The sequence below is a fragment of the Ptiloglossa arizonensis genome, chromosome 2 (assembly GCF_051014685.1).
Source record: "Ptiloglossa arizonensis isolate GNS036 chromosome 2, iyPtiAriz1_principal, whole genome shotgun sequence".
NCBI lineage: Eukaryota > Metazoa > Arthropoda > Insecta > Hymenoptera > Colletidae > Ptiloglossa > Ptiloglossa arizonensis.
Window position 1 is genome coordinate 6,114,138 of NC_135049.1, and position 16,046 is coordinate 6,130,183.

A 16,046-nucleotide genomic window follows, 5' to 3' on the forward strand; every position below is an offset into this window, starting at 1 on the left:
TTGTGGGTCCTTTTTAGTAAATTAATGTAACAAATTGATAAACGTCCAATGATTATACAAATAATACGTACGAACAATATTAAATTATTAACAAATTTACTAGTAGTACAAATTATGTACATTTACATCAAGAAATAATGTGTGACTAATTACGGAAAAATTGTACAACCAAATATAAGTAACTTAATGGTAAAAATTCATAAAATATTATTTATACTGCCTATAAAAAACTATATGTTTCACTTGTAATGAAATATTTATAAGAAGGTTATTTCTACCACTAACAAGTATTTTCAATATACAGAAACTAAGTATCAGCTGTTCTTATATATTGTTTAAATTTAGTGTAATCAAATTTAAAACGCGGGAAACTCGAATAATATGTAAGAGGAAAAGTTAATAATAATAAAGAAGAAGAAAATATTGTACAAAATCAGGGGTGTAATAATCAGAGGTGTAGTTCGTAACATTAGAATGAAATAAACAATTTATTAATAAGTATTGATTAAATAAGAGCAAAAATTGAATTGTTAACCGTCTAGCGTTCTTATTCAGGAAATAGACTAAACTGATACGTAGAATGTTACGAAAGTGTTTATAGTTAGTAAGGTCGCACATGACACATAAGGCATTGATAGTAAACAGCTGAAACAAGTCAATTATGCTAGACTTACTGTCAGTCCATAACAAGAATTATTGAAGTATTGTAGAAATGCCAACAACTTGGAAACGAGGTCAAATAAGACAAACGTTTGTATAAATACTTTTCTATGCCACATATACACATATCTTCGTATATTCGACATATTCGTTATTATTGTTAGAATTTTAAAGTAACGTTTTACCACTAATTTTCATTTTCTCGTTATATTAATTATCGAATACTATATGTGTGTCAATATTAAAAGGTTACGTTACCTTGATTGCGTCAAACCAAGGGTATCTTTGTGAATTTTTTATAACACTATTATTCGCCTGAATGAGTCAAATCTTATTTTTATGAATAGAATATTTGATAATCTATTCATTAAAAATATTAAAAACTATTTTTTATGTTCACATTAAATTCCAGAAAATAAAATGGCGTTGTTGTTATTCGTGACGATTATGACATGTGCATGACGTCGATATCCTTGATTCTAGTCCATTAATATTTAAAAATTCAAAGTTGAGCAATATTATTGCTCTTTAAGGTATTCTTTATACTTTATAAGTATCAAGTATAGTAATTTATAAATTTCAAAATATCCTAGAATGTTCTGGTTATACTTCAGAAATTAATTGTAAAGAATTTAATTAAAGTCAGATTAACAGTAAATGTATTTGAATCTTCCAGTACACCGATACAAAAAACATGGTTTTAAAGATAATTTTATACTAATTTTATATTATTTTATACGATTCAAACTATAGTTTTGTCCAACAAAAAAATGTTGCAACCCCTTAATTTATCGCAAGGTTAGAGCGTCTCGATTAAAACCGTAGCAAGAGTGTTCTATGTTTTGTATTTCTTAAAAAATTGGAGCACACATTTTTGCGAGTTAAAATGTGCATAAGAAAACATTCCAAGCGTTCCCTCTGATTTATTGATGGCAAAAACGTGCAATTACAATGCGCGTGTAGACGACCGTCGTTCAACCTCGATTTCTAGGCTATTCAACCTGGTACGAGTCCATTTTTCCTCGTAATCGACAATTTCGCATCGGGGCCAGTTTAATCGGTCAACTCACTCCGTCAAAGCTGCATTCTTACGAATACTTGACTGCCAAAATAAAATTATTCAATTTTGTTTTACATTATCAACTGTACTTTCTTAGATTGAAAAACGAGGAATGGATATGATGCAACAAAGAGCACAAGATATTTTATTTTTAAAACGACACTTTCCCAACGACTATTCTTTATCGAGGAATTACTGGAATCTGAAAATGAATTACGAAAGATTAAACATAACGTTTCGTTTATTTAATAACGAAATTGGACGATCAGATTTTATAATGATTATTGAAAAATTGATTTGTCAATGAATTCAAATAAAATATTTCTATATACTTGATGTCCAAACATGTCGAATATTATTAACTTATAAACAGTTACATTTATATATTCAGTAATTTTTAATAGCTAACAAACGTAACCTGTACGTTTATACAAATTTTTTGAAGGTGCAATATCAATTTAACAAGAACTAATGTGATATATCGACTACATATTGTAGAATATTTGTGATTTTGAAAATCATAATTGATATATTAAAAAAGAAAAAAATTATCAATAAATTTTCATGAACTTTCAACGTTTAAGAAACCAAATTTGAAAAACTTGTATAAAATACAAGCATCTATAATTAAAAATAAAAGTAATGAAATTCCTGAACAATTTAACAATCACAAATAGCAAAATCTGTAGCAAATATCTGAAATTACTAGACTTCCTTCTAATGAAATTCAATTCATATCATCTCGGTGCTCTCGGGGCATTTAATTAAAGCTGAGTCGTTTACGAAATAGACTGAGGAAAACGTCAAATTTGCAATGCATAATACCTCAAAATTTATGGATATTACACCGTTAACCTCGTGATGAGATAATTTGAATTAATTAAATATCTATACCGTGCAATTTGTATTTCGTGTTTATTTTCAATAGCCAACACTGCTGTAATAATTCGATGAATAAAGTATTCGAAACACGACTATGGTTTATCGGAAACTTTTAATGCAAGAATATTTTCAACTTAAATAAAACAAATGTCTTTTAAATAAATGCACGTTCTCCAGTATCCCAGTTAAAATAATCTACTTTATTTTTCATAATAACCAGGACTAATTTGGCAATTAAAAATTCTTTTATAAAAGGAATATATTAAATTCTGGCATGCAAATAATATGATTTTACTATAGAAGTGTCTTCTTTAGTGTTGTTGTTCAAGTTAAATATTCACAATTATATAGCAAACCAAGCTTTGTTCAAAGTCCAATTTATTTAAACGTTTCAACTGTATTATATTTTTGTTCCCTTTGACAATGCATGCAATTTTTATTTTATGTAACGTAAAAGAAAAATATTATAAAGGAAAGTGAATTTATACAAAACAATATTAATTAAATTACATTAAAGGAGAAAAAGTAGATCTCAAAAATTACGTCCATATAGTCAAAATTGTATACAGCAAAACAATGTTTGTATGGTATAAAATTCCTATTATTGTTACATTTACCGTCTGTGCGGGGAGGAAGAATATCAATTATAACTAAATCAAATAGAAACAAAAAAAGAGTAAACCAAAGTTACAGAAACTTGTAATTAATAAATAATTAGAAACAATCTTTTTTAAATACCTAGTAAAGCTAATGTATTTACCAATGTATTTATTATTAATAAAATTAAGCATGTATTTACAAATGCATGTTGCTAACATCAGTAGATTGACTAATTATGTGTGCATACTACGAAATTAAATATTGATGAACATTGCTATTAGGATAATAGTGCGACGTAATGCAAAGTAGAATGATAGAATGAATTTAAGCGACAGAAACAGAGGGCTGACATTTAAATTATGCACACCAGTCCAGTCACTCGTATAAGATTCTCGTGCATATATTTTACACATTAAAGTTGGACTTCGTCAACGTTCACTCACACAAGTCATCTAGAATAATTGTAATTTTAATCACGACGTCATGCGTCAATTTGAATATCATACATTTTATTCCCGAGGATAGCCAAAGAAAATGAACATAGAAAAATGTAATTTAATATTTTTGAAAGCTACAAAAACATGAAGGTTTCGAGCAGTTACAGTTTATGAATTGATGGATACCTGGAATATTGGAATTTTTGGTAATTTGATAATTGAGGTAAGCAAAGACTATGGAGAAAATGAAATTAGAAATTTGAGAAAAATTTTATACATTAATAATATTTAGGAACTCTTAGAAATTTCCAAGATTCAATAAGTTCAGAAAATTGAACAAAATCATTTTTATATCTAAGGAATGAAAAAATGTATATTTAGACAATTTGAAAATCGTTGCAAATTTTCAATAAACTTGATATTTTACTTCGATAGGAAATACGAAATATGTTTAATGAAACACTTGGTTAACCTCTTTCGTCGACATTTAATGTTCACAATTGTAATTTACCTGAATTCAAGCTTCTCCATCTCCATTTTTCTCCTTTGGTAAAGTAATCATTCGTGAGTCCATTCGAAAAAGCGGAATGTACACGTAATTACTTTGTCTAATGAGAACATTGTTTCTGTAATAAGCACGCGTGCCCTTTGTGCTTCAACAATGGTTGTACCTTACACTATTTTTATTCTAAACGATATATTAACGAACATATACATAAAACGTAACCAGTCAATTTATTTAAATAAATTGTTCATCTCGAAACACGTTGATTTCTTCTGTTTGAAAAACATAAATTCAAGTGCTGAATACTTAAATATAATCAAACATATGAACAATTGAAAATATATGATATTTACTTCAATGCAAATTTTTATTGATACGCTGTATCAGCATAATATTATAAATTGAATACTATGAATAAGCATAGACTCTTCTTTCGACAATTGAGTTCCTGATATAGGCATCTAGAAGAACGTTATTTTTTATGAAATATGTAGACAAACTCTGTACAAAACGATGGACTGAGTTTGCACGTATTCAATTTACCACTCAAAGCCACTGAGAATTGATCCTCTACGATAAGATTCGATTACTCTCATTACTTTATCCCTTTGTGCAAATCTGCAGCCACACACTCTTTATCTTTCAAATATGGAGGCACTCGATTACAAAAAAGGAAATATTTACCATTCTGACGAATTAAATCTGGAAAATTGAATTTGTTAATCATTTTTAACAATCGTAACAACGATAATGCTGTTTGATATTTATAAAATCATAAAATGTTTTGAACACTATTACAAGTGTCTATTTAGGATGATAGAGTGGGAGTTTCACTAGCCGTGTTGATTTTTCCGTTTACTTCACCGTAACCTGGTCGATGATTGGGTCGTTAATGGAAAATCGAAGTCTGGTGTAAAGGTCAGTAACAGCTATAAGCTATGAATTATGGGTAAATTCAAAGTAAGTGTACTAGGGATGAGTGATTAGTAGTGATGATGTTCATCAAGTGAACATACGTATTCTTCTATTACAATTTGATAAGAAAATTATATATTTTATTATAAGCCTCAGCCACCATGTGAACAACAGCAGAGTGTATACGCATGATTTGGTAGTTGTGCATTGAGAACAATTAAAAACGAGCACCAAAGATGTATTTAAGAACAGCAAGGGTGTCTGGATATCTGGATGAGTACAATTGGTTAACTGCCAGATGCGTACTTTTGGCACGTGAACTATACATGTTTCTCGAAACAAATGCTGTTCTAGGTATCGGTATCAAGGAGTCTCAACAAACGATGTTTGTATTTTCTACGATTAAAGATTGAACGATGCTCGCCACGATCGTCGACAGCAAACAACTCGAACATATGATATGTTTCTTACACTTATTGATAGTTATATCACGACGCAAAGAAAAAGGTAAAGTTGCTGGTCATTTATCACCGGAGAGGAGTATCTTCTATGACGTATGGTGAGAAATCTCTTCCTGTTTGAATAAATAGATTGTTTACCACACGAAGGCGAATAGGAGAGGCAGGCGAAACAATTTATAACGTGTAAATCCAGCATTATTCATAGCTGTTAATCGCACGAAATGGTGCAGTAATCCATGTTTCGATAGGTTGCTCAATAAGTTTTGTCGTTCGATAAGAACTGGAGCTATTAGGTTCGTCGTTTTATTTTTCTAAAGATGGTACTACTGTTTGATGAACGTGTGTCAAGTTTCATGTAGATCTGTCGACTCATTATACTCATTATATTTACAGCTGATCAAAGTTGAAGTGTCATAGTATTTTTTTACAATGGAAAAAACGACAAAACTTATCGAACAACCTAGTATAGTCAATTTTGATTTTGTTATGTTTAGCTTGAAAGGTTTGCCATGAACAGAACAGTGTGAAATTAAAAAGGAAAAAAAGTTTCCTTTTTAATTTCACACTGTATATACGTTGGTTATACAATTATTTTTCATTGTTCGATTCATTTTTCTACTTTTAATTCGAATTGCTATATTTTCAATTGAAAATTGTTAGGTTATTTGAGTCTTCGTAGGAACATTACTTGTGCTAATTTTTCGTCAGTGAATCGAAGCAATTTGTCCCAGTATAGTCAACATTCGAGGAGCCAGCGACAACTTTAATCTGCTTCGTCAGCTGTAACACTCGAGGCAAAAGGGCGTCCATTCCCTTCGACTTCGAGTTCGTTCGTTCGCATGGAATATAGTATTCCAAGTGGATAATTAACGTGGAACTTAACCGGGAATTCATTTAACGTTTAACGAGCACTTCGTTGATAACGTTAATGAATTTAGCAACTCCCACTTAGCTTTCACCTGCTTCTGGGAGCTTCAATCGCGAGATTTCCCTAATAAACTGCAAAAAGTTCTGCATCAGGAGTTTTCGAAACGTTGACTCTATGTTTTCTTGTTTCGTACTCCAGATTTTAATGTATCGACAGCTACATCTGCAGTATGCGAGCGATGCAACTTTTCACTGCAGAGCTAGAAGAAAATCAGTCCTTAACACATTCCTTATATTTTTGATTTTATTATTTCTTGGCAACTGAGAGGTTTGAGATTGTATTTGTGGGAATTTTGAATCAGTAATTCGTAACGATAGTCCTATCTCATCTGTATCGAAATTCATGACTACTGATTATATTTATTTTATAATACATTACTCCTCACCTTAATCCATTTTCCTCTACGGTCACCATTTGGGAATGCACGATTTTTTAAGTTATTGTTTAACGCGTAATTTGAATAAAGATATGAAATATTGTATATGTTCTTTAATTTTTATTTTACAATATTTAAGCAAAATTTTTGTAACGTTTTCTATTCAATGTGGAAAATTCACAAATTAAACAAGAAATAAGAAATTCAATTATTCGCGTTAGCCCGAACACGTATATTCAAGTATATCATTTATGTGTGTCGACTCTGGTGTTAGGTTTCCTCGGTGAATCAAAAGTTAATCCTCGCATAGATATAACATAGAAATCTGTAACAGATAAAATAGACGTTTCGTTATCTTGGATATATTAAATGTCCTTGAATTAAATCAAAATTTGTTAAATGAATTGCTTATTAACGTTATTACTTGATTGCAAATGCAATTAACTTCCTGCGTTATTATAAAAGGAACCATTGCCATGGGAAAATTATTCTTGTACTGTATAATCTCGGCTACGAAGCCAGTTTTATTTATGTTGGTCATAAATAAATTAAACACGCAATTTGAGTTCAATCCAGACAATGAACTCCTTCGAGAGGAGAAATTTCGATTGGAAACTTTCCAGAATTACTTCATCGCTCGTCGAAAGATTTCCAGAGATTGTTTTTCTCGGAGAATTGTTTGATGTCGACGACATGGACGGTTCTGCGATCGATAATCCTATTCAAACATCGAACTCGTTAACAGAGAGATCGGACTTCTGATGAGATTTCTCGAGAGTGCTCAAAGTTTTTGTGTTCTTCTTAGAAACTTTGATCTTCTCATTATTTATAAATCGTCGATCTATTTACAAAAGTTTAAATATACGGTCATTTTCACTTATAAGTAACCAAATGGAGTTCGTTCGACGAAAAAAGAATTTCTTTGACAATTATCAACTACTTTCACATTTACTTCCGATGAGAGAAGAACCTTCACATTTTTTCTAGGTTTACATTATTTTCTTTTCACAATTGATATCTTTACCGCACCAAGATACGTCCGACACTAACAAAAATAATTAGATGAGAAGTCTTTCAAATTCTTTCTACGTAATTGTAAATAAAATAAAATCTAATAGATAGGAATATTTTGGAGTTCATCAAATACATATTTTCCTTTACAATATTGTTGTTTTTTATGTCGACGCAAAGCCAGTGAAAACAGCCGATTGCACGGGTTCGTACTTCCTCTTGTCATCGGCGATCTATGAAAAACACAATGTCCCTACGTGATATAGAGTCCAACGTCAAGGGATCAATTATTAACAACAAGGAGTATTTATACCAGGAAGAAGAAAGACGCTCCCATTCCGTTGTTCTAGATTTCTTCTTCTCTTGACTTGAAAGATTCGACTTCGCGTATATAAAAATATTAGCACACAAGGAAATTTATTTCAACTATGAAAATTATACCTTATTTTCTAACAAGGAAAACCTTCGTTTTTCTTATTTTCTAAGAAAGAAAATCTTGTTTTTCGTGTTTTCTAACAAAGAAAAACTTATTTTTCTTATTTTCTAACCAAGAAAACCTTATTCTTCTTGTTTTCTAATCAAGAAAACCTTGTTTTTTCTCGTTAGAAAAGGAGATGCAGTTTTCATAGAATATAGACCGTGTGTTCAAATAAATTTCCCTGTATACCAATCGACGAGTCGTTCATTCTGTTTCTTACGAGCTCAGGGTAATACACTCTCTCCTCTTCGAATCATCCTCGAGGCGGGAAAACTCTGCCAAAAATTTTTCATCGCTGTACCAACCTCAAACATAGCAGCACAAAGTGACAAAGTTCAAAAGATACTCGACACTAGCTAATTGATTAGTGTCACCGTTCAACCTGACCTTCTTTGACTTCCTTGAAATGGTAAATAGCAGTGCGACAAACGGACACACTGCACGGTCGAGTTCCTCCAGCAACGAGGGAGTATGAATTTCAAATTACAGCCCTGAGGCCGCATCATTCACGAGTCCTTCGAACTTTCTGGCCTCATTTCCTAACCTCCTCGATGCTGACACTGCGCCAACCACGACCGCGTTCCTGGATGTCGCCTCATCCGGTGTTGTTTCCGATTCCCGACTGACTCCAATGTCACGGATCATCCCTTTGCTCAAATGTATTGCTTGTATCGCTACTTCGTGATGCCTTCTATGAAATAAGTCTGTCAATGACACTTACAAGGATTACATCGTATGGTTCCATTTCCTGGAACCAAATAGAGAATAACGCTGCAACAGAAGTCTATTGAAAATGCAATACTTAAAAATACCTTCCAGTGACCTTTGAGAAGAAAATTGGCAATTATTTGAAAAAACTTACCCCTCACCTTTGCCTTTGACCTTGTCTTTGAGGTAGATTATTCAGAGTGAAGGCCCTGAGGAACTTGCACTTTAAAATAGACAGGGGTCGCTCATGTTTGCGGGAATGTGTTGCTTAAAAATTTTCTAATTTTTGTAGCTAATATAGTTTAATTCAACGCAGAGGAGGAACCGTTTTGAAAAGAGGACTAAAGCACTACTTTTCACTCGCAATGTTCGATTTTGACAAGAAACATAACTTGTTTATTGAACGTTTAAAATAAGATATGGTACAATAATGGAAAATGTACGATTAGCACAATTAAAAGTAACGAATTAGAATTATCCGAATGTCGAAACAAGATGAGTGGAGCGATTGAGGCAATAACTATCCCAAAAGAGTGTAAAATTTGCAACGAACAATAAGTTATAAATCGAGCAATGCAGAAATAGATATCGCAAAAACGAAGTGGTGGTATTTTAAAATAAGACGAGTATAGCATTAAGATGAGCGAAAGGTCATAGTTGAAAGGAATAGTTGTCTTTAAATATTCATTTTAACAGGAAACGAAACCTGGTTATAAATATTTAGTAGCGGATTATCGCACACGCGGTGGACGTATACTTACACATATCTCATGCCTCGTATTGTTTCATTTTAGAGTATTACCTCACAGGAGAGTTTTATTTATACGAAAATTTAAAACGAGGAAATTTATTTCTTACATCACACTGAAACAAGAAAATTTGTTTTTTATTTCACACTAAATCGAGAAAATTTGTTTTTTATATCACACTAAAACGAGAAAATTTATTTTTTATATTACACTCATCATTTGATCTTTCACGCAATGAACATGCACTTTTCAAAATTACTTTATTTTTTATTGTTTTATTAGATAATTATAATATTATACCGATGTTCGTTCTGCACCGAACATAATAAATACATGCACAACCATTTGAGTTGTTAAATAACGTAAGTAACATATAATAATCATTTGAAAACGTGTTTCCAAACTCTTTGAGTTCTCTACCGAATTTGCTACAGGTACAATAAAATCATTCATCCGTTCAAGGTCACTGAGAAGTTTCTCATATTGATTCGCTACACCCACCATTCTATCTGTCGTCTTATGACGTAAACTAGCAATGCATAGAAGGGCTAGCTAACACGATGTAACTTAAGTGTTTGGAGTAACTGATACTAAGAGAACGATAGCCTTGAGCATTCTATTAAATTTCGTTTGAATATAGTAGTTACGTAATATTCAACACTTAAATTTACTCAAACACAGACACCTTGGTAGTTCTAACATCTTTCTTAGCCTCATTATCGTTAAATTGGCTACAAAAGTACTGTGTGCCAAAACAAATAAACGCAGATTTAAGAGATTTGTGCCTCTAAATTTGAAATCTAGAATGAGGTAAAGCTCTCAATATGTATAAAGGTCTCAACTTGGTGTAAAAGATAAGGTCCAATTATAAGCCATAAACTCTATTACTATAAAAATGTGTCAAGCAACTTGGTGTATAAGATGAGGTCCAATTACAAGCCATAAACTTGATTTATTGTCCATGACAGGTCAAAATGTCTTAATAAATGAAAAAAAAATACCATTACAGTTTTTAATTGTCAGTGATTCGGTGTAAATGTAATAAATGTTCTAAATTTTTCCGTCTGTTTCTCTTACGAGCGAATTATCTGCTTTTCGATTGTAACGTGTTTCATTTTGTCTAGTAATCGAAAGAAGAACGATGCATTTTGACGTTAATTTTCTAAAACGCTGCCTCGCAACAGTGTTCCCAGCGGTACATCGACACGGATGGAAAAAGAGGACACGATGAAACGAGCACGGCGTAAAGAACAATCCTAGCTAAGGAGGGAAACTTTTCTTTTATCATAACTGTGAATCGCCGCGAAATCTCGAGGGTTTCGTTTTGAATGCAAATGCCGACTACTCGACAGAAATTGCATTTCATTAAACCAAGTTTCTTTCTAACTTCTTTGAAGTGACAGGAACTACTAGACCAGGTGTACGTTGTACGAAGATGAGATGTTGGCACACTACCTAAAATGGTACAGGGGTGAAAGTAATTATTCATTCGACTCACTGATTTCAGTGATTGTTACAGCGACACCTCTGCCCACAGATATTGTCATTATTAATTGGAGTAGAAGTCCATCGTGTAACGAACGAAAGAAATCGTGAGAAAGTATAATAAGATACTTATCGAAGATTGACAATTAGTCGTTACTTATATACATATTACCAACGATACTTTATCATTACAAATAATGGAATAATATTATTATATTTCATAGAATACCAGGCATACAATATTTGAATACTTGGTATTCTATGAAATATACATTCATCGAATGTGCTGCATGTATCAACTTCCATGCCAGTTCTATAAAAGACTTTCCACCATCGAATGTCTCATAGTATCAATTTTCTTTCGAGATTTCTCGTAGAAACCCTACTGCGTTCTTTGCCCGAGGTTCTGTATTTCTTCTTGGAATAGAATTCACATCAGCTGGGTAGTATTACTGGAGATGAAAAGAATACAGAAAAGGGAAGGAGGGAAGCCAGGAAGCCTCTTGTACTTCAAAGAATTTTTCCAGAAATTTACTATCATACGTCATCCTTCTCCTATCGTTGTTTTCGACCATTTACGTTTCGTAACATCGCAAATTTCAGTAGATTAACCACTTTTTTGTCCTCGACACATTAACGTCGAGTATCTATGGAGCGTATCATAAAATACGGCAGCCATTTCATCTAGATTGGAGTACGGAAACGCTGATAAAAGTTCGTATAAAGATATGCCTTAATTGACCTCGTTGCCAAGTTACAGCCACTTTTGTATTTAGGCAATTCTTAAATGAAATAATAATACCGGTGTAAATGTTCGTTGTTGTTTTTTTATCTCGTGTACGGGAATTAAACAGAAAGTTGGATTTTCCAGAGCAAAGTAAAACAACGCTTCTAACCAGACGTTTTGGCTTTTATTAGTTTACATTCTCACAGGGTACATAAAATAAGTTTTAATAGCTCTGTGTAGAAACTTTTGGCCAAACGGGTTATGTAAATTAATCGATAAGGTGAAAAACAGTACAAATCCAAAAATCACACTATTTTTAAATATTTGAGAAAGTAGCTTTTTGATAGAAATGTTTTATGCATTTTATATATAGTTTAAAGATTATTTAAAACTGGCTAATTTTGAACTTGTACTATTCTTCTAGTCATCGATTCGAATGTATCATGTTAAATGTTTACATTATGAAAAAAACTCAAAGTGACTCACAGGGATTTTATGAAATTTGTTTGGCAGTCAACTTATCGAAGTATTCTATTCTGAATGATCGTATTAAGAATTAAGAAGAATACTATTGAATTCAATACACTGAGGTATTATGCAGATATTAATTCGTGTTTCGACTAATTGTAAAAAGGTCATCGTATTTTGAAATTTCTGCTCATTTGGTAACATTTACTGTACACTTCTTGATCATTTGAATCAATTGAAAAGTTTACTTTTAATTTATACGAGTTTGGACATCGTATGACCCAAAGTAAATAACATCGAATTTTCTAAAGTGGAAAATTGGACTTTCAACGTTGATTTTGCAACGTTTGCAAACCGCAAATATAAATATCATAGATATCGATATCTCCCAGAGGATTACTTTAGGAATATAAAGAAAAAATAAACACGTAGGCAAATTATACGAAAATCTTTATTCTCTTCGGAAGAAAAAATTCTGTAGTATGCAGTATAATACTATCGTTATAATATTATCGTTTGTTGGTTTGTATGATGCTTTGTCTTACACTGTTTCCAGCCAACAGAGATGCATTGTACGCAGTGTAACGAAGATACAAGTAATTATTATGAAGTTCAACGTCCTTTATCAAATCAAAGCGTTGTTGGATAGCTACTTTGACCAACTTTGGCCCCTGATACGTAAAATGCAAATTTTTACACACACATATATAACGTGCTAATCTAGTCACTGGATATGACAACAAGGTTCGATGAATTTTTCAGTATTAAGTGTAAAAATTCGAATAATTACTCCATGGTAAGACACGAATCGCCTTGAAACGTTTCCTTTTAACGTAAACACGTTCGTACACCTAATTTTGATGTAATAACGTAAATTTGGAATGCTTCCAAAAACGGTCCATTGAGAACTTTAAAACGCGATAGTGTTTGTTCGCCATGTCTAATATTTCTCCCAGGGATGCAAGGGTTCACTCTCGTACACGCAGATAATTCGAAGAATGCTTTTTTTTTGGTAGTAATAAGATCATTTGAGGATTTTTCTAACAAATTCCACGTAACGGAATAAGTAACGTGATTTCCAAACACAAATATGCGAGTCGCTGCGAATCTTGGAAACTCAGATTATCCTGCAATGATAGATTTGAGTGCATCGCAACAGCCTGGTTAGGATTCGTACAAGCCGTTAAACTTTGGCAAGTCTGTTCGAGGCAATCGGATTTGAATATCGGAGGTTTCCGTTAACGGTGAACTCACGTTTAATTCAATTTGGTGTGCATCTGATGGATGTGCAAACAGTTCTACTTGCGAAGCTAGATGCATTTGCGCCGGTACTTTCTTCGCACTTAGCCGATATATACGGTTCACTAATGCTAATATAGAGATTATCTTTATTAAATCTCACGTGGACGAAGGTTTAAGGTATAAGAACTAAAGGAACTCTTTTAATATTAATAACAAGTTTATTTAAAATAGAAGTTAAGGCTCACACGAAGGTTCTCAATATCCTCGCTCGACTAGCTTCTTCCACGCTTTTTCCTAACGTATATTCTCTCATGCATTCGTTCCCTTTGATTATAATTCTGAACCTTTCTCACTCGATACATTTGGTCACATTCACCTAAAATTCCTCAGTCTGGTGCGTCTCAATTGCTCTTTTTCTTTGTGTTTTATGAGTCCACGAGGAACAAAGCTCTTACAGGACTTGATCCGACTTCAAGGACCAAAATGTTCAGCGTCGTTTCAGTTAACAGATTCTGGAATCGTCCGACACTCTTTAGTATACCGTTTGATGACACGAATATACTCTTTGCTATAAATTAATCCCTTCGTTTACAATATCGTGTGAGACTCGTAGTAAATCAGGCCAAACATAATAACCACAGGTGAATCTTGTTCACATTCATTCGTTGAAATATATTTTCTTGAATTATCCCCTTTCTAATAAAGTGTTTCGATTTATGGATACACTTCAATGAAGCAGTATAGGTTATCTTTAGTCATTACATGCTGAAGAGACTTTATTTGTTTATTTTTTATTTCAACATTAACCACCATATTTGCACGATTTGTTTTGCAATACATAATACAAAATACGTAGTAGATTGTTGCGAATATGCTTTTAAGATTAATGAATCTTGAATCGATTAATTATATATTTAAAGTTAATGATTCGTGTTTCTTTGAGAAATCACATCGTCGAGTTTCTATGAAGTAATTCCTGGCTGGTTGAGTTTCTTTCTTGAGAGCACACTATAGCGATACTTGGTCGACATTTATGACTCATATTTTTATACAATATGTGCTTCAAGAGTATAACAATTCTCTTCATCTCACTTGCTACGCTCTTGTGTAACAGACTGTACTGTGTACAGTAATGCCCGCTTTCAAGCAACAAAATGGATTTCGACGTGATTGTAAATGCATAATATGTATGACAAGCAACGATAGACAAAATTTTCATCCAAGTAAAATAATCTATTACTTGTTCAATAAACATTATAATTCGAGTTGTGCGTACAATCAAATCGTATTTTATGTTAAACGAACAAAATATTCAGCTTCTATGAATAACTATTCGATCGAATAAACGTTGCATATAAATTGTTGCGCGGAGTTTGCATTCATCTACTATTCAAATAAAATTCTACCTAACTCTGTTCACGAGTGATTTATTGACGTGTCAGTTAACTTCAAAGCGGGATACGTAGTGATTTTTATCTCAAAATTTATATACACTTCTGCTGAGCATATAAATCGATTAATTGCTTGCACTGAAGAAAACAGTGATGTCGTCGATGTTTTGTTACTTGAATCCGGGGTGAAAATTATCATACGAAAGCTAGAGTCACCATATTTATGCAAAAATGTGAGTCAATCGGAGAAGTCGTTTCTTAGTTATCGATCTCGCCAATTTAAAAAACATTGTTTCCAAATAAACACGTTTAATGTTTTGAGTAGATTTAACAGAATTTCCATAGTATTTATTCTTAATCAGTGCCATCAAAGTTCCACAATGCACCTTTCTTGAATGATTCCATTTTTAAAAGCGTCTTTTCGAGATTTTCGTTCCCATTATTGTCAAGATTTATGAAATTCATTAAATATTCGTTATCTTTCATATGCACACTGATACATTGTCCTCGATTTTATGATTTTCCATTGTGTTTCGAAACTATATGTAACTTGCTTTCAAGAGAGCTTCGAACGTCTTATTATAGCACTTTTCAATATGCAAAGAATACTTGACACCTACACGATAAAACGTTTATAGGACCATTATTTTTATGAATTTTAATAAAATTTGTTACGACCACATTTTTAAGACGTTAATCTGTAAAAGAATTTAAAAAAAAATCGATTTTTCCATTATGTTAGATTAGAATAACCTGTTAAAAACGATAGATCGTAAAAAGTAAATTTGATTCTGTAGTAAAACGAAATAAATTATGTCGAAATCATTTTCTCACTTAAATTAAAACAATAAATCATCTTAAAAAATACGAAAGTATAATTATGACGTTGAAGGAGTTTCATTTTCCCACAGAGTACATTTGTTAATCGTGTCCACCATATAAATTGGAACCATAGCTGAAACA

At 32.2% G+C, this 16,046-nt stretch overlaps 1 protein-coding gene across 12 annotated transcripts in view; it reads left to right on the top strand.

Moving 5' to 3' along the window:
- Dnc (phosphodiesterase dunce) overlaps positions 1-16,046 on the top strand; it is a 621,682-nt gene that overhangs the window by 396,395 nt on the left and 209,241 nt on the right. The window lies entirely within an intron of this gene.